The following is an 18,511-nucleotide window of genomic DNA, read 5'->3' as shown; positions in this document are numbered from 1 at the left end:
ATGCCGTCCCTGTCCTCTCCCCTGGACCGTGGGGCCAGGCAGGGGCCATACCTGGTCTTTTCGCTCCAGAGCTGGGCTTCCGTTCACCAAACCACTTAGCACGTCCCTGAGACTCTCCACTTGGCCTGATTCCAGTGCTAAAAATGCTCCTCAGTATTTTGTTTTTGACATTTCGACGTGGATGCTGACTTCCCTTTCAGCCCCAGGGTCATTCAATTCCATGTTCCTTCAGTAGCTGCACAAACAAGTCATATCTTCAGAAGCAAAGTCGTCCTTTTCCCTTCCCTCTCGCAGATGAGCACAGGCTCAGGTGAGCCGGGGAACCCTGGCCTCCAAGTTGGTAGAAACACTGTTTGGAAAACACTTTGTACTTCCCAGGCGTAGCCGTCGAAGGTTTTTGTGCCCGAAAATGCCCATCTGGCAAGGGAAGCAGATAAACGTGTGGGTTCCAGGGCAGCACTTTCAACGGGAGCTTTCTAAACAAACAGAAACCATGACTGGAATTCTCAAGGAACCTGTGAAAAGGCCGCCGTCTTTGGAAACCGAAACGACTGGCAAATTCTGAACGTTCCAGTGGCTTGCAGGCTCCCGGGAGAAGCCGACGTGTCATAAATAACAAACAGCTGTCCTGGCCGGGCAGCAGGCGGGACTCCGAGGGCACGTGATGTGTTGTGTCTGCACGTGTAAGTGTGTGCGCGTGTGTGTGACCTTGACTCGCCCTTCAGAGCCGGCCGGTGATGAGGATGCTCTGCTGTCACTCTCCTCATTTTAAGTAAATGTCTGAGAACAGTTGTAAATACTTGTTCCCTGTGAGTTAAAGTGAGTTCGGAATCGCGGACGTTTCTGGAGGGGCACCCTTCTCTTTTCTGCAGCTTCTGACACTCTTCCTATAACCAGTCCGCCCGTCAATCAGTAAATGACGGCTGGACGCCGTCCGAGCCACAGGCACGGGCAGCAAGCGGGTCCTCTGGGGATGCCCGTGGTGGTGAAGGTGACCTTGGCTAAGGTACCCAGAGCGTCAGGTAGTCGGTGCCCGTCCGGCAGGTGCTGCCACCACCTCAGCGCAGCCTCCCGTGCCTCTTGGCTCAGGTGGGCTGGTCCAGAGGCTGCTGTTTTTGGGGATCGCCCCCAGCTGTGGCAAGAGACAGCAGCCTTGGGTGTCGGTGCCGGGACCTCCTGCAGGGGAGGACCGCCTCGGAAGCCGAGTCATCGTGCTCTGCTGCTGCCGGACGCGCCCCCCCTTCGCGAGCTCAACCACAGGCGGCTGCTGGGCTAAGTCTGCCCTGTGCCCCCTCCACGCCCCCCCTTGCACACACCCTCTCCGTAGGCCGCCCTCCCCAACCCACTCCCGTATGTGTCCCCCTCCCTGTGCAGGTGCCTCTCCGTCACTCTTAGCGCAGGGCGGATGGGCCAGGTCAAAGGCTAACAGACAGACTGACAGGTCGTCAGGTGGATGTCACATCAGTGCCAGGTCACCAATCCCACCCGCAGGACTGACGTCTTCCCCCCGCCTCGGGTGGCTTTAGGTCCACAGACTTGAACTCTGGACTCAGGGCCCTTTTATTTTTTGATTAATTTATTTATTTGGTCTCACCATGCGGCTTGCGGGATCTCAGTTCCCCAACCAGGGATTGAATCCCTGGCCACAGCAGCGAAAGCCTGGCACCTTAACGACTAGGCCGCCAGGGAGCTCCCTCAGGGCCCTTTGAGGCCTCCCCCCTCCCTCCCTCCCAGCCTCCCTCTTAAAGCCACGCAGGCCGCCCTCTGCACTCGCCTCATTTCCTGCTGCTTAGAAGGCAGTGCCCCCCACTCACTTGCCGTGGCCTCAGCTGCCCTCACCCCTCCCCCACCCTGCCCCTCTCTGCTGGAGCTGCGCGCTCTGTGCGGCCACGCTGCTCCCGGGGCCTCCTCCCTGGCTGGGTCCCTCGGGTGTCCTGAGAGCTGCCAAAGTCCCGACTGCAGCCCAGAGTCAGCCGGGTGAGCAGGCGGCCTCAGGTCTGGTGACAAGCTTGGCCCGGGAGGAGGGCAGCTCCTGGTCCAGGGCCACCGAGGCTGCTTGAGGCCAAGCGAAGTGCTCTCCTGCCCAGCAGCTCTTGCTGGGGGTCAAGTCCTCAGGCTACCTGCAGAGGCCAGGCGCCCGCGTGACTCGCGTCCCACGTTTGGGACATTCTTGTGCCCGTGGGGCTCGTGTGCTCTGGGCCTCGGACTGTGGTCCCTGACAACGTGCCGATTGCGTTTCACTCAAGCAGCCTAACCCCGGCCCGTGTCTGGGCATCCCTGGAAATGTTTGCGTCTCCTTGTGAGGGACAGAGAGGCGGAAAGGCTGGCCGGGGGCAGACTCGTCCACTGCTGGGCCGGCTCGGGGGCCACAGCGCCGGGGGCTCTGCCAGGGCTGCTTCCAGACCCGCTCCCCTCTCGACCGTGGAAGCCCCACTTGCCCACCCACAGCGTGGTGCCCAGCGGCCGTGGCCTGGGGCCCGCGGCTCAAAGCGAACAAAGGCACAGTTGGATCATAGGAGCATCTGGAAGCCTTTGGGCTGCTTGTTTCATGAGAATACCCCTGACCCAGGCATCCAACCTAGTTCGTTAAAGAATCTTCCAAGAGATGCTGGAGATAGAATGGCAACAGCAAGAGCCTTGCCGGTAGCGGTTGCCCAGAGGGTCTTAGCCACTACTGCTGCCGCGTGATGGGCTTGGCCGCGGAATTCGCGAGGCGAACCAGAATCCCAGGCAGCCCGTTACCCCGGCCGGTGAGCTGCCCTCCCCGGAGGCGCTCCCCACCCCGTCCTCCTGAGCAGCTGACGCTGCTCTCAGCCCGCTGTGTGTTTACGGAGCACACAAGACAGAGGATGCCCAACCCCGGAGAATTCGTCTCCTGCGGTCCTCTGAGATTGGGCACGTTCCATTGCCAGATTATTCCTTTTGCAACATCAAATAATCCATGACCTGTGGGTCAGCTCTCACCGAGGGTACCACTGCTGGGCCAGGGATGAGTTGAGGATTTGTTTTCTTGTAAAGACAGAAGTACCCCCGACAGACAGAAAGCAGGTGGGGTCACTGGCAGTGGCGGGGCAGGGAAGGAATGACTGCCTAATGGGTGCGGACTTTCTTTGGAGCAATGAGAAGGTTTTGGAACCGGATGGAGGTCGTGATTGCACACTGTTGTGAATGTACTAAGTGTCACTGAATTGCTCGCTTTAAGATGGTGAATGTTAAGAATTTCACCTCAATCCAAAAAAAAGTACCTCTGACAACAACGGATACATTGTGCTCTTTCCAGGCACCTGCCTCAGAAACCTTCACCACCAGATGGAAGTGGTAAGCATGGCCGCCGTGAACAGTTGTGTAGCTTGTTCACTGCCCAAGGGCATTGACATGAAGGGCTACTATCAAGCGGGTCTCTTCTCACCTTGCGCTGGAAGGCGTCTGCCTGGAGGAAGGAGCTCCTGTTTCTACTTGACTCAGAGGTGCTCTATGGGCTTCTCGGCCATGATCGGATGAGCCCTAATGCTTAGTCTTTTTCATGGCTTTTCAGGGAAAAAGTGACACCATGGACATCATCCTCCCTCGCCCCATCCAAGTGGGTGGCTTTCCTGTGGCCAGATGTGCGCTCCTACTTCTGAGATGGGTAAAGAAATCAGTCCTTGTCCTTGAAGCTCAACCGTGATTTAGTTCATGACTTCCTACGCTGAGCGCGCACGCAGACATGTTGAGATCCCAAGAAGAACTCGGCATGTTGTGGGCAGAACCCGGGGGCAGGGGAGAGGCGCCTGCTTTTACCACAAGTGTCCAGTGTGGATAAGGGAGCCGGGCAACGACATCTTCCTATTTCTCCTTTCCTGAAAAAGTTGAGAAATGCAAGAGCGACCATCCTTTCAGGAATGAGGAGGCGTTCTCAACGGCTCAAGGACTCTCTGTGTGAAGTCACAGACCTCCATCTGGCTTCCGTCCGGGGAAGGGTGGGCTCAGTGAATTGTCCCTGAGGACTTGGTCCAAAGGACTTGTGCCCGGGAGATCTGGGCATTGAAGTTGCTTCCACATTGCTGAACCCAAACCACGTACTGCGTGAGGTCAGCTTCGCATCATTTTCACAGCAAAGCCAATGATGGCTGGGGGTACGTGGCTTTCTGGGGGCAGGACAGTGTGGGTCAGGGGGTGAACTCCGGAGCCAGGCTGCTCCCTTCGGATCCTGGCTCTGCCCCTTACTGGTTCTCCTCTGCCAGCCTCAACTGACTCCTCTGTAAAATGGGTATGTTAGTACCTGCCTCATGGGGTTGTTGTGAGGATTAAATAAATGGGTAAATATGTGTAAGGGCCTGCAGGTCACATAGTCAGTGCTTTGGGTGGAGGGTACTCTGAGGTTGTTTAGAAATCAAACCAGCTAAGGAGACGCTGACATCCTTTTGAGCAAATGAAAAGATCCCACTGTGTCATCCCGGCCGTGCAGGCGGCCGAATGCTGGCAGGCGGCGGGGGCTGCTGGGGTCTTCTCCTCGAGCAGTTCTGGGAGTGCTCGTCCACCCGAGCACCTAGATGGGCTGCGAAGAGGCCCTTCTCTGGGTGTGAGAGGCAGGAAGGCGGCCCCGCCTGCATCTGCAGAACCTGGTGTCCAACAGATGCCTGGCTGGCTTGGGGTCAGAGGGGGAACAGGCAGAAACGCAGAGAGAAAGCTGAAGGGGGCTCCTGTGTGGGCGGGAGTTTGCACGAGGGGCTTCCCTGCAGCTCTAAAGCCGACACCTCTGTCCCCACAGCTGGCTCATGCCAGGCACCCTCTGTCAGGGCTGGTGGCCAGGGGTCTGGGCACCCGGTCTGACTCCCCCCTCATGCACTAGAGGGAGCTGGTGCCCGTGGTTCGGCCTCCTGTGGGCTCTGGGCTGCAGCGGGTCTGAGATAAGACAGCTGTTTTGGTTATGCAAGGTGAGGAGGTTCTAGAGAACCTGCAGGACAGAGGAGAGCCTGGGCTGACGATGCGTCACACACTTGAGGTGTCCTGGAGAGGGTGCATCTCGTGTCGTGTTCTTATCACACACACACACACACACGCACGCACATACAGCATTGCACATGAAGGGGCACAAGGAAACCTTTAGAGGCAATGGTTGCGCCTGTTACGTGGTTGTGGTGATGGTATCACAGTGTACGCACATGTCCAAACTCACCGAATGGTGCACATGACATACATCCAGCTGCGTGCGTGTCAGTGACATGTCAGTGAAGCTGTAAACGGCGGAGCAGTCAGGGGGCGGCCGTTCACGAGGCGCAGGCTGGGCCTGGCGTCGAACTTCTCACCCAGCTGAGCCTCCTATTCTTCTCCCCACTTTTCAGCTGGGTAAACTGAGGCTCCTTACTAGTCATCATCCCGGGTCGTGATGTCTACCAGGTGTCAGGCAGTGGACAAGTATATGTAAATAGTCTCACTGCTTGTGCAGGAGAACCCCTGCTTTCAGGGGATGTGAGTGAATTCGGCCAGGACTTGCCTGCATGTGCTCCTTTGTGGGCCCCAGGGTTACCGTCCTGGGGAGACATCAGAGGGTGTCTTGCTTGGTCCCCACAGTCATGAAGATGTGACTCGCAGAGAGATGTTCAAAAGTGAAGCCACTGCCCACCCCAGAAACCGGGCCCCGCGAGCCTTCTGCGCGCCCCTCCGGGAGCCGTGGGCACAGGGCTTCCTGGCTCTGCGCTCTCCTACATCTGTACAAATTCACGGCCATTCAGACTGGAAGCAGATATTTATTTTTATGCAGATGAGATTCTCAAGAGTGTGTGATGCATCCGAGCTCTTATGAAAGCGGAACATCTGCAGACGTGCGCTGCTTCCATTATGTTCTGGGTTTAGGTTGTGTCAGCATTTATGTTGCCTTAATATGAGAAATGCCAGCACTGTTCTTCCAGGGCTCCTGCTGCCAGCCCCCTCCCCCCGGGCCCCCTCATCTAATCATTTTTTTTATTCTCTTGCTTCTGTTGTTTTTAGTCACAAGTTTGGGAAAAAAGTCACCTATTTCAGCTATCTGAGTGAGCTCCATGAACACCGCAAATACGACCAGCTGACCATCCCCCCGGAGGTTCTGCAGTGAGTGAGACCCTGTCCTGGGAGGCGTGGGCTACGCCCTCGAGCTTCCTTGGGCCTCCGTCCCATCCCGTGAACGCTGAAGGCTTAATTTTCAGACGTGTGCCCGGCCAGATCCGGTTCCGAAATCTGCGGCCTCAACAAAGATTCACAGTGAAAGATGCTAACTGCTGACTCAGAGCAACGAGGCTGAGGATGGCTGTGTACACGGATGAGATGCGTTCCTCACCCACCACTGCAAAACTGATTAACAAAAAAAAATCAGCCACGGCGGTAACTGCTGTTCGCTGCCTTGGCGTTTACCATTCTTGCTTTGGAGCAGAGAACGGGGGCGATTTCTCGGGTGTGTGGATGACACCGTGGACAGCATGAAACGTTCCCAGGCCCATTGCAGGTGTTCTGGAGGACAGCCCACCTGGTGCTTCCGGCTAGAGGCCTAGTTAACGTGTCTGCTGCTTTGCTTTATACAGCAGTGGTCCCCCACTTGGACAGGGCGTCAGGTGGACGGAGGGAGCCCAGGAAGGTGTGTGGTCGGTCCCGGACCCACCGTTAGCTCCGGGTGGAGCTCAGTCTCTGAGCCCTGCCTGAGCACCCTCTGCCCTTTGCATCACCCTCTCTGGGGGCTCAATGGAGCCCCCAGAGCGGGTGCAGGGTCCTCGCCAAGCTGCACGCAGGTGAGGCTGGCAGCCCCGCAGGGGGAGTGGAGATGTCGCGCTCCCTCTGGGCGCCAAGTCACAGGCGCTGGGGATATTAGAGCCGTGTAGGGAGTGTGTCTGCCCACAGGACACTCGCAGGGAGTGGGGCCACGAGTCGGTGACAGTAGGAGCCGAAAGAGGGGCTGAACCCAGCCAGGGAGGGGACCGGTGAAGAGGGGATATCAGGGAAGGCTTCCATGAGGAGGTGACTTCTGAAGTGAGTTTCAGAGGGACTGTTGGCTAGATCGAGAGTCCAGGGAAAGGTGTTTCCTGCAGAGGGAAGCTCTTGTGTAGACACGTGGGTGAAGTATTGGCCAGGGGTTGGTAAGAGAGCCTGGACGCTTGACAGAGGTCGGATGACCCTTGCTGGCTTGTGTGTGTTCCCGTGTGTGCATGTGCAAGACAGCCATAAGGCACGTGGGCCCAGAAGGACGGGACACTCAGGTATCCTGCAGACCTTTGTGGGGCATCTGCCCCCAACAGCACCTGGAGCCGGCCCCTTGTGGCCCGAGGCTTCTCACCTGCAGGGTCACAGCTGTGCTTCCTCTGTGTCCACAGATACAACTAGGAGCTTCGGAACCTGCACGCGGGCAGGCTGCCCCCTCCCACAAAGACGGCCCTGCCGCAGCCCCTCTGCCCACCCAGCGGTTTGGCGTCAGTCTGCGATAGTAAGTGAGCCTCCCCGTGGCCTGCCCTTGTTTCCTGGGAGGGTCGGGTGCTTCCGTGTGCCGGGGAGTTCTCTCCAGACCTTGGCCTCTGCATCCGAGCTTAACCCTGCAGGAAAACTGAAGTGTGAGCTTGGCACTGAGGCCGGAGTGCCCGCCGCTGTGTGTGTCTGTGTGCAGAGGACCCAGCCGTGGGCGGGGAGGGGACGACCCCCAGGCCACGCTGGGATACCTCCCACCACCTGCCACGTGAAGTGTGGCCACGTGCTTTGCTCTGGCCAAGGAGACAGGAGTGGCCGCGGGGCGGATCACCTCCTGGAGGGAGCTTCAGGGCCAGTTCATAGTTTGCCTCTCGTGGTGACGGAAGCCGGGTGGAGATGGTGCCTCGCTGGCCTGTGTCCCTGAGTGACCACAGAGTGCCTCCCACTGACACCCACGCTGCGGGAGGGCACGAGTGAGGGGTGAACTTCCGTGGGGTTCAGCTGCCGGGATTTAGGTACTCTTGTTACCACGGTGTGTCCTACCCTTCCTGCCTGATCTTACCCTTATTAGGTCACATGACCTTGAACTCACTCCCCCTCTCAGCTTGTTTCCTTATTTCTAAAATCAGCAAGTTGGATGATGTGATCTTTAATCTTCACTCCTTGGAAACGATTCTGGACCAACTGTCCATGCCAACTTTGTCTCTTTTAAGACTCATCTCACCTCCTCCAGGAAGCCTTCCCTGATGCTCTAGACTGCATACAGGGCCCCCCTCTATCGCAACCCAGATCTGAGCAGACTGCTGTGGGGAGTCCCGCCAGCTGCTTTCCCTGCTCAGCGACGAGCCCCTTGTCCTCCTCCTATTTTCTGCTTCTGGCACCAGGCCAGGTGCTGAGGCACCTGAAATGATGGAAGATGAAGGGGTTGTTTTAACCGTACAACCACCGTTGGGCACTTGGGTCTGAGCTACACGATGTACAGGGCCTGGAGGGTGGAGGATCCCGGAGAGGCGTATGCTCAATTTCATTTGTTAGTAGCTTCTTGTTAGAAACTTGCATGTGATCTGTTTCTACATAAAAATCTGATGATCTTTAAGACCCATGTTGGATTTTTTTTTTTTTTTTTTGGTTGCACTGGGTCTTTGATGCTATGCGGGGGCTTTCTTTAGTTGCGGCGAGCGGGGGCTGTTCTTCGTTGTGGTGCACGGGCTTCTCTTGTTGTGGAGCACGGGCTCCAGGCACATGGGCTTCAGTAGTTGCAGCACATGGGCTCTAGAGCACAGGCTCAGTAGTTGTGGCGCATGGGCTTAGTTGCTCCGCGGCATGTGAGATCTTCCTGGACCAGGACTCGAACCCGTGTCCCCTGCATTGGCAGGCGGATTCTTAACCACTGTGCCACCAGGGAAGTCCCCGCGATTGCCTCTTTAAATTAATATTTTATGCTGTTTCATTGCAAATGACTATCATAAAATTGCAATAAACATATTAAATAAAGCACCAAATATGTAATTTGTTTGGACTATGAATGAATGAAAGTCATTAAAATTCATAAGCAAATCCTATTCACAAGCGTTAATTCGCTGAAGTTCAAAAGCACACAACAGAAAGCCATCACCTTAGAACAAGCTAATTAAGGCAAAATATTAAGGGGAAGTCAGAGATTCAAGAAGTCTTTGCCTGCCTGCCATCCCTGAAGTGGGACAATGGAAACGGACATGTGCATTTTGTGCAGCCCCATCTGGGCAGCTGCGGGGAAGTGGAAAGAAGGAGGGGCCTCCTTAGGGCAGAGGAGCGGAGGCAGCTCACATCCCAGCTCTAGCTCTTTCCAGCTCTGGGAAGGCAGTCTTGTGGCTTAACTTCTCACCCTAGTCTCTTCCTGTGTAACCGTAGGTATAACCCCGCCCTCCGCACCCTCCAGGACCACGGGATCTTAATAGGGTGTGCAGACAGTGCGAGCCAGTTCCTGCTGCCCAGTGCTTTTCCTACTCTGTTCCTCCTTCTGATCCCCTCCTCCAGGAAGCCTTCCCTGATGGCTCCACGCAGACGGGAATCATCTGTTGAAAAGACTATTCTTTCCCCCATTGAATTGCCCTGGGACCCTTGTAAAGAACTAACTGACCATACACCTAGGCGTTAATTTCTGGACTCTCAGTTCTATTCCACTGATTTGTATGCTGGTGTCACACGATCTTTATTGCTACAGCTTTACGGTGAGTTTTGCAGTTGGGAAGTGTGATTCTTCCAACCTTGTTCTTCTTTATCAAGATTGTTTCAGCTCTTCTGGGTCCCTTGAATTTCCGTATTTTAGAATCAGCTTGTCCATGTCTGCAAAAAAAAAAAAAAAAAAGCAGCTGGGATTTCAATAGGGATTGTGCTGTCTCTGTAGGCCAATTTGGGAAGTATCACCATTTTAACAATATTGCCTTCCAATTCAAGAGCATGGATAGCTTGCCAATTTTTTGAATGTTTTAAATTTCTTTCAATAATGTTTTATAGTTTTCAGTGTACCAGTTTTGCACTTTTTTGTTAAATTTGTCAAGTATTTTATTCTTTGTGATGTATTGTAAATCAAATTGTTTTCTTAAATGTATTTTTGATTGTTCATTGCTAGTGTATAGAAGTACAATTGATTTTTGTATACTGATCTTACATCCTGCAACCTAGCTGAATTCATTTATTAGTTCTAATAGGTTTGTGTGAATTTTTTTTTTTGGTATTTTCTATATCTAAGAGCATGCCATCTGCAAATAGAGAGAGTTATTCTTTTCCAACCTGGATGCCTTTCATGTCCTTCTCTTGCCTGGTTGCACTGGCTGTACTGTCTGGTACAATGTCGAACAGAAGTGATGAGAGTGGACATCCTTGTTTTCTACCTGATCTTAGGGGGAAGCCTTCAGTCTTCTAACATTAAGTATGATGCTAGCTGTGGGTTTTTCATAGACACCCTTGATCAGGTTGAGGAAAATCCCTTCTGTTCCTACTTTGTGGAGTGTGGGTTTTTTCTTTCATGAAAGGGTGTTAGATTTTGTCAAATGCTTTTTTTGCTCTATTGATCTGATCACATGAGTTTTGTCCCTTATTCTATTAATATGGTGTTACACTGATAGATTTGCATATGTTGAACCAACCTTGTATTCTTGGGATAAATCACACATGTTCATGGTATGTAATCACACATGTTCATGGTATGTAGTCACACATGTTCATGGTATGTAATCACACATGTTCATGGTATGTAATCTTTTTCTATGCTGCTGGATTTGCTTTGCTAATATTTCGTTGAGAATTTTGTGTCTATTCATAAGAAATACTGATCTGTAGTCATCTTGTCTTCTGGTGTCCTTGTCTGGTTTTGGTAATACCAGCCTCATAGAGTGAATTGGAAAATGTTCCCTCTTAGAAGGGTTTGGGCAGGATTACAGTTAATCCTTCTTTTTACATTTGGTAAAAGTCACCAGTGAAGCCATCTGATCATGAGCTTTTCTTTGCAGGAAGTTTTTTTGACTACTAACTCAATCTGTTTACTTGTCAATCTATTCAGATCTTATATTTCTTCTTGAGTCAGTTTTGGTAGTTTGTGTTTTTCTAGGAGTTTGTCCATTTCATCTAGGTTATCTAATTGGTTGGTGTGCAGTTGTTCTTAGTACTCCTTTGTAATCCTTCATTTCCGTAACATCACTGGTAACGTGCCCCCTTTCATTCCTGATTGTCGTAATTTGAATCTCCTCCCTTTTTTTCTTACTCTCGCTGAAGCCTTATCCATTTCAGTGATCTTTTCAAGGAATCAACTTTTGGTTTGATTGATTTTTCTCTATCGTTTTTCTATTCCCTGTTAATTTCCACTCTCATCTTTAATATTTCCTTCCTTCTGCTTGTTTTGGGTTTAATTTGATCTTCTGCTTCTAGTTTCTTAAGGTGGAAGTTTTGGTTATTGATTTGAGATCGTTTTTCTTTTCAATGTAAGTGTTTAGAGCTATTAATTTCTCTGAGCCCTGCTTCAGATGCATCCCATCAGTGCTAGTATGTTGTCTTTCTATTTTTTTTTAACATCTTTATTGGGGTATAATTGCTTTAAAATGGTGTGTTAGTTTTGTCTTTCTGTTTTAATTAATCTTAGTTTGTTTTCTACTTTCCCTTGTGGTTTTTTTCTTTGACCCATTGGCTTTTAGTAGTCTGTTGTTAAACGTTCACGTATTGTTGATTTCTCACTTCATTTCATTGTAGTTGGAGAACTTACTTTGTATGATTTAATTCCTTTTAAATGTATTGAGATCTGTATGATCCAACATATGGCCTATCCTAGGGAATGTTGCCTGGGCCTTGAGAAGAATGTATACTCTGTTGTTGGGTGGAGTGGTCTGTAGATGTCTGTTAGGTCTTATTGGTTTGCAGTGTGGTTCAAATCTTCTGTTTCTTTGTTGACATTCTGACCAATTGTTCTATTCACTATTGGAAGTGGGGGAGTAAAGTCTCCAACTGTTATTATTAAATTATTTCTCCCTTCATTTCTGTCAGTTTTTGTTTTATATATTGGTATTTTGGGGCTCTGTTGTGAGTTGCATAAATTTTTATAATTCTTATGTTTTCTTGATTGATTGACCCTTTTTGCCTTTATAAAATGGTATTCATTGTCACTAGAATACCATTTTATAACGTTTAAATATTGTCACAACAATTTTTGACCTCAAGTCTATTTTGTCTGATATTAGTATAGCCACTCCAGCTCTTTTTAGTTACTATTGGCATGTTGTATCTTTTTCATCCTTTTACTTACAATCTATCTGTGGCTTTTAATGACAAGTATGCTGCTTGTAGGCAACATAAAATTGGATCATGTTTTTGCCCCGTTATGCCTTTTGATTAGAGTATTTAACCCATTTACATTTAATGTGTTTGCTGGTAAGGTAGGTTTACATCTGCCATTTTACTACTTATCTCTATGTCTTGTCTTTTTTGTTCCTCTAGTTCCTCCATTCCTACCTTTCTAGTGTGCCATTTTAATTCTCCTGTTTCTTTTGCTATATATTTTTTAGTATTCTTAGTGCTGCCCCAGTGATTAGAATTGACATCTTAATTTATAACAGTCTAGTTCTGATGAATAATAACTTAAGTAGGATACAAAAGAAATTGTGCTCCATTCCTTCTCCCCTCCTTTGTGCCATTATTGTCATACAAATTACATCATTATTTTATGACCACTGGCACCAATATACAATTCTTGCTCTATGCAGTGGCCTTTTATATCGGGGGGAAATAGAGTTGCAAACAATAATACATGTACACTGTCTTTTATGTTTACCTCTGGAGTTTCCTTTACCTGTGCTTTTTATTTCTTCATGCAGAGGTGAGAGGGTGGGTCGGGGGAGAAGAAAGAAATAGAAGGACTGTGCAATTTTCAAACACTTTGGAGAAGTGGGTGTGTGTCCCCCTCCCCACACCTCCCCTGCTTCTTTCCTGTTTGGAGGAAACATCTGATGGTGACCGATTCAGGGATGCTCTGGGCTGTTCATTAACGAGCAGTGCCGCACGGCTGTTTCTGCTTCTGTGTCTCTCCCAGAGCTGAAGTCTTCGGCTGGGCCAGGACCCACTTTTGCAAAGAAGGAGAAGATGGGCATCTGACTTTCTGTTCTCTTTCCCTGCCAGCTCGAGATACACTCATCTGTGGTCTCCTGCATGGATGTCTGTCTGTCCAGAGAGCATAAGCTCCTGGCACTTGTGAATGGCCTCAGGTAGGGAGCAGGCTTCCCCAGGCTCTGGTTCTAGGTCACGTGAGCCAGCCTGACTTGCCAGAACTCCCAATCCCATTAGCGTTTTGGGGACTGGTCTAGCTGATGATACAAAGCAGTTTCTTATTCTTCATTCACCCCCCAGAGAGGGCCAGCTGTGCAGAGGTGGGATTGCAGACTTCCTGGGCCTTGTCGCCACAGATGACCTCAGCACCCCCATCTCACACCAAGCCCCTGACTCAGAAAGAAGGGCTGTGGTCTGCTCCAGGTACAACAAGGGCTTCGGAGTCAGATTTTGATTTGAGCCCTGGCTGTGTGACTTCAGATAAAATAATTTGTATCTGAGTTTCAGTTTTGTCGTCTGTAAAAACAGGGGCACAGTGATGAAGCCAGTGGGCTTAGGAGCGCGGCCAGCGCACAGTAGGTCCTCAGCACACGGTCTTCCTGTGATTGTCTACGTGAGCTGCTGGGAGGGGATGTGAGACGAATGACCGTCTCAGAGGGCTGGGAAGAGCTGGGGTGGCCAGTGAGCCAAGCCTGGCCCACACTCCCTGTTACCACTGAGATTTCAGGTTGTTGGTCCTCCCTCACTGTCCCTACTGTCTCTAAACACCACAGTCCCTCCTTATTTGTATTCTTTGCATGCACAACCAGAGAAGGAATTCATGCTGTGAATTACTGTAAGCGCATCTCCCAAGGTGGGGGATACAAACAAGAAGATGTGCCGAGAATCCCCAGTGTCCTCTGGGGGCGGCCGACTGGTCGAGAGCGAGCTGTGCTGACGGTGATTTGCGCTCCGTCTCTGAGAGCACCCCCGCCCACTGCGTACCCCGGAACTTCAGTTCAGGGTCTGGCCCTGGGCCACAAACGTGGAGACAGATGCACAGGAGGGATGTGGTGTGTTAGGATTCACCCCTGCCCTGGGCATCCCCACACAACCAGGATGCACACCCTGTTTTTAATCCAGAGTTCCTGGGGTGATTGCCATTCTCTGCACTGACTCTGTCAGTCCATTGAACAAGCCTGTCTCTCAGCCAGCAAGCAGGGGCTGGGGAGGGAGGAGGAACCCAAATTGAGGGTTTCTGCTCTATTGAGCGCAGTGATTTTATGCCAGGGCCCCCATTCTGCAGTGAGCTGGATGTCGGCTCCTTAAGTGCTTGGACAGAGGAGAGCGTGCTCAGCTGGGAGCCCTGCGTCTGTGGGCACATCCCTCCCCTTCTGCGACCTCAGTCTGCCCCTGATCCTCCAGGCCCCTTCCTGCTCTGGAAGTCTGCTTTCAAAAACAAAACGTGGACTAAGCTATAGGCAAAGAGGTCTTTCAGTAGCTCATGGGTGTGCAGCCTTTGGGAAGGTCTCAGTAGAGCCCCCTCCCCAGGTTAGTTATAGCAACTAACCTGGGCTTCAGAATCAATAGACCCAGCTTCTCTGGCTGTGTGACCTTGGGTAGGTCACTGCAGCACACTGGGCCCAATTCCCCATCCATGAAATGGGCCACCTGTGTCTGGCCTGGGATGTTGCCCAGCCCTTGGCATTCCAGTGATTTTAGTTATTAGTGCCTTTGACTTACAGCTTAAAGCCTTTCCCATCGTTCACTGTTTATGACTTGCAGCTCCCTAGAGGAAGGTTGCCAGCATCCCCACTTTCCATGTGGGAACACTGAAGCTGGGGAGGCTCAGAGACAGGCTGAGGGTCACCCAGCTCCTAGGACAGGGCCAGGACTTGTGCAGTCTGTGTGGTTCCCAAGGAAACGGAGGAGAAAGAGAGACTGCAGCTTTGGAGCGTCCTGGGAGAAAAGGACCCGTCTGCCATGTCCCTTCCTCCCAGTGGTGCAGAGGGAGACTGCCTGGACACTGCTTGGGCCCCAGGCCACCTCCTCCCTCTCAGAGGGGACACACAGGAAATCACGTTGGGGCAGGGGTAGGGAGGGTCCAGGTCACATTCCTGTGGTAGCATGGCCTCGTGAAGGCAGTGACGGTGCCCAGGGCCCCTTTGCCAAATGGACCGTCGTTTGGTGTCCCGGACGGGCAGCTTCAGTGAAATCACCAGGAGGGACTTCCCTGGCCGTCCAGTGGTTAGGACTTTTTTTTTTTTTTGCTGCAGACGTCAGTAGTTTATTGTTTGTTTAGTCCAAACACATTCAAGATGGAAACTCAAAGAATGCTTTCCACCTGAAACAATTAAACTAGATACTGCTAGCATATAATGCTTAACACATTACAGCAATAAAGATGGTAATCCATTGTCTTCTATACCTACTAAAGCCAAGATGGTGAAGCCAGTTTCTGCTGAAGGCTCAGGTTCAATCCCTGGTCGGGGAACTAAGATCCCGAAAGCCGCGCGTCCAAACAAACACAAAAAACAAACCATAAACCTAAATGTAAAATTCAGAACTATACAAATTCTAGAAGATAGCATAGGAGAAATCACCAGGAAACCCAGCTTCCATGGAGATTGGGACATGCAAAGGCCTGTCACTACTGGTGATACAGTTTTAATTGTATTCACGTGGACCAGATTTGGGGCGCTCTGTAAATTTCAGAGTAAAATGGAAAACAGGACGGATATCACGTCCAGCCGATGAATCGCTACAGAAGGAGCATGGATCTGGGTCATGGCCGGCCTTGCCTCCAACTCTGCCACCTCCCAGCTGCGGAACCTCAAGCTGGTCGCCTGGACTTTCCCAGTGTCCATCTCTGATCCCTGATTTGGGCTAACAAAAGTACAGTGGAACTTAAATAGATAATATACAAGAATGAAGGTTCTAGACTCAGACGCGAGGGTCTGAGTCCTGGCTCTGTCCACTTGTGACCATGTTTTCCCATAATCTGTTGCTGTGTCAAAAACTCCCCTAGCACTTAACAGCTTCAAACAACAACCTTTTTTTTTTTTTTTTTTCCTGTGGTACGCGGGCCTCTCACTGTTGTGGCCTCTCCCGTTGCGGAGCACAGGCTCCGGACGCGCAGGCCCAGCGGCCATGGCTCACGGGCCCAGCCGCTCCGCGGCACGTGGGATCCTCCCGGACCGGGGCATGAACCCGTGTCCCCTGCATCGGCAGGTGGACCCCCAACCACTGCGCCACCAGGGAAGCCCAAACAACAACATTTTGATATGTATCCTGATTTCTGTGGGATAAAGAGGGACATTTTGTAATAATAAAGAAGACAAAATAACCCTCAGAATTTATGGACCAGTAACAGCTTTAAAATACATGCAGCAAAATCTGGTAGAACCAAAGGAAAAACAGATACACGATCCTAGTGGGAAACCTCAGTACCCTTCTCTGTGTAGTTGATGGAACAAGCAGACAGAAAACCAACACTCTAGAAACACAATCAATCAAATTAACCTAACTGACATTTAAAGAACACGCACCCTAAGAACAGCGAAACAGGGCTTCCCTGGTGGCGCAGTGATTAAGAATCCGCCTGCCACTGCAGGGGACACAGGTTCGAGCCCTGGTCTGGGAAGATCCCACATGCCGTGGAGCAACTAAGCCTGTGTGCCACAACTACTGAGCCTGTGCTCTAGAGCCCATGTGCTGCAACTACTGAGCCCACGTGCCGTAACTACTGAGCCCGTGTGCCGTAACTACTGAAGCCTGCGCGCCTAGAGCCCGTGCTCCACAACTAGAGAAGCCACTGCAATGAGAAGCCCACGCACCGCAACGAAGAGTAGCCCCCACTCGCCGCAACTAGAGAAAGCCCATGCGCAGCAACAAAGACCCAACGCAGCCAAAAATAAATTTAAAAAATTAAAAAAAAAGAAATTGTACACTCAGCACTACTAGAAAATGATATTTCATTGTGTTCAAATCTATTAAAAAAAGAAAGAACAGCAAAACATATTCTGCTCAATTAAAAAGTGGCAGAGGGCTTCCCTGGTGGCGCAGTGGTTGAGAGTGCGCCTGCCGATGCGGGGGACACGGGATCGTGCCCCGGTCCAGGAAGATCCCACATGCCGCGGAGCGGCTGGGCCCGTGAGCCATGGCCGCTGAGCCTGCGCGTCCGGAGCCTGTGCTCCGCAACGGGAGAGGCCACAACAGTGAGAGGCCCACGTACCGCAAAAAAAAAAAAAAAGTGGCAGAGCAGGATCCCTGTCAGGCATGTCTGACTTCCAGCAGATGAGGAAAGAGAAACAGACGTGTTTAGTGGGAGCCCAGGGGTCCGTAGAATGGATCACTGTGGGCAGCTCTGGCTTCAGATCCTGACTCTGCCAGCTGGGGAGGGGTGTGGTGGGATGCGGCTGGGAGGGTCATTCTTTTATATTAGTACCCGTGTTTGAAAGTTTCCTTATGTGAATCTCTGTATCAAGTGAGCACATGAGAGACTGTTGACAGCCTGTCTGAGGCAACATACTGGGTTTTCACGAAGCATCCTTTTTTCATCGGCCACACCGCACGGCTTGCAAGATCTTAGTTCCCCATCCAGGGACTGAACCCGGGCCACGGCAGTGAAAGTGCCAAGTCCTAACCACTGGACCCCCAGGAATTCCTGAAGCATCTTTTTTGATTGATCAGGTCTCCTGGTTCTGCTCTCATGGCCAGATCTTCTCAGGCCCCTGGGCCTTCCTTTGTATGTTTCCTTCTGTCTGGAATGCCCTTCCCTCTTTTGTCCTCTGCAAGCTCCTACTCATCCCTCAAAACCCAGCTCTGAAGTTGCCCCATGTGGAGCCCTTCCCAACTCCAGATCTCCCCCATAGCACATGCATCCTTCTGGTGAAACGCTCAGACGACGCACTATCATTTTTATTATTTCTGCCTCTCTTTTGGTCACCTACTTCCTTAGGGTCCAGGCCGTATCTCTCTCTCCCTGTACGGCATCTTGGTTCTGTGTTTTCACAAAGGTGTGGTGAGGACCAGAGCCCTGTGCTTGTCACGATCTCCCATCATACCCAGGTGAAAACCATTGCTTTCTTTTCTCTCCCCTCAGCCTCAAAGACAAAAATCAAGGTGAACTCACCCCCCTGTGCTGAGGTACACAGTGACATACCTGAGAGAGAAAGGTGAGTAAGAGCTGGCTCCAGCCAGGGGAGGTGAGGGCTGCCAGGTACAGCTCCGCAGGAGGCCTCTCTGGGATTCTGAGCGCCCCACAGGCCAGGGAATTGGAGGAGCTGGAACCTGGGCAGGGAAGGTGATCGGGATGGGCAGGGCTTGGGCACAGTGGCTCCAGCCATGGGCTCTGACCCTACTGTCGGGGTTTGAATCCTGGCTCCACGGTGTGCTAGCTGTGTGGCCTCAGGTGAGTGACTGACCTTCTCTGGGCCTCTGTTTCCTCATCTGTCCAATGGGGTTAATAACAGTATCTGGTGACGGGGTTGTCGTGGGGCCTAAACGAGGTGAAGCGTGTGTGTTGCTCCTCACAGCACTAGTCTGCAAGAGG

The 18,511-nt window shown here is 51.5% G+C and overlaps 1 long non-coding RNA gene across 2 annotated transcripts in view; it reads left to right on the top strand.

Moving 5' to 3' along the window:
- LOC138842840 (uncharacterized) overlaps positions 1–18,134 on the top strand; it is a 28,746-nt gene extending 10,612 nt beyond the window's left edge. The window contains exons 1-3 of one of the 2 annotated variants that reach the window (XR_011377769.1): positions 3,980–4,115; positions 5,971–7,429; positions 9,298–9,373. This is a non-coding gene — a long non-coding RNA (uncharacterized lncRNA). Of the gene's footprint in view, positions 1–3,979; positions 4,116–5,970; positions 7,430–9,297; positions 9,374–18,061 lie in introns of those variants that run through there. The other variant, XR_011377768.1, reaches the window with a different exon arrangement.
- The last annotated feature ends 377 nt before the right edge of the window (positions 18,135–18,511 follow it).

This window comes from Globicephala melas, chromosome 10 (genome assembly GCF_963455315.2).
Source record: "Globicephala melas chromosome 10, mGloMel1.2, whole genome shotgun sequence".
Lineage (NCBI taxonomy): Eukaryota > Metazoa > Chordata > Mammalia > Artiodactyla > Delphinidae > Globicephala > Globicephala melas.
This window is presented reverse-complemented; position numbering and strand designations above follow the sequence as displayed.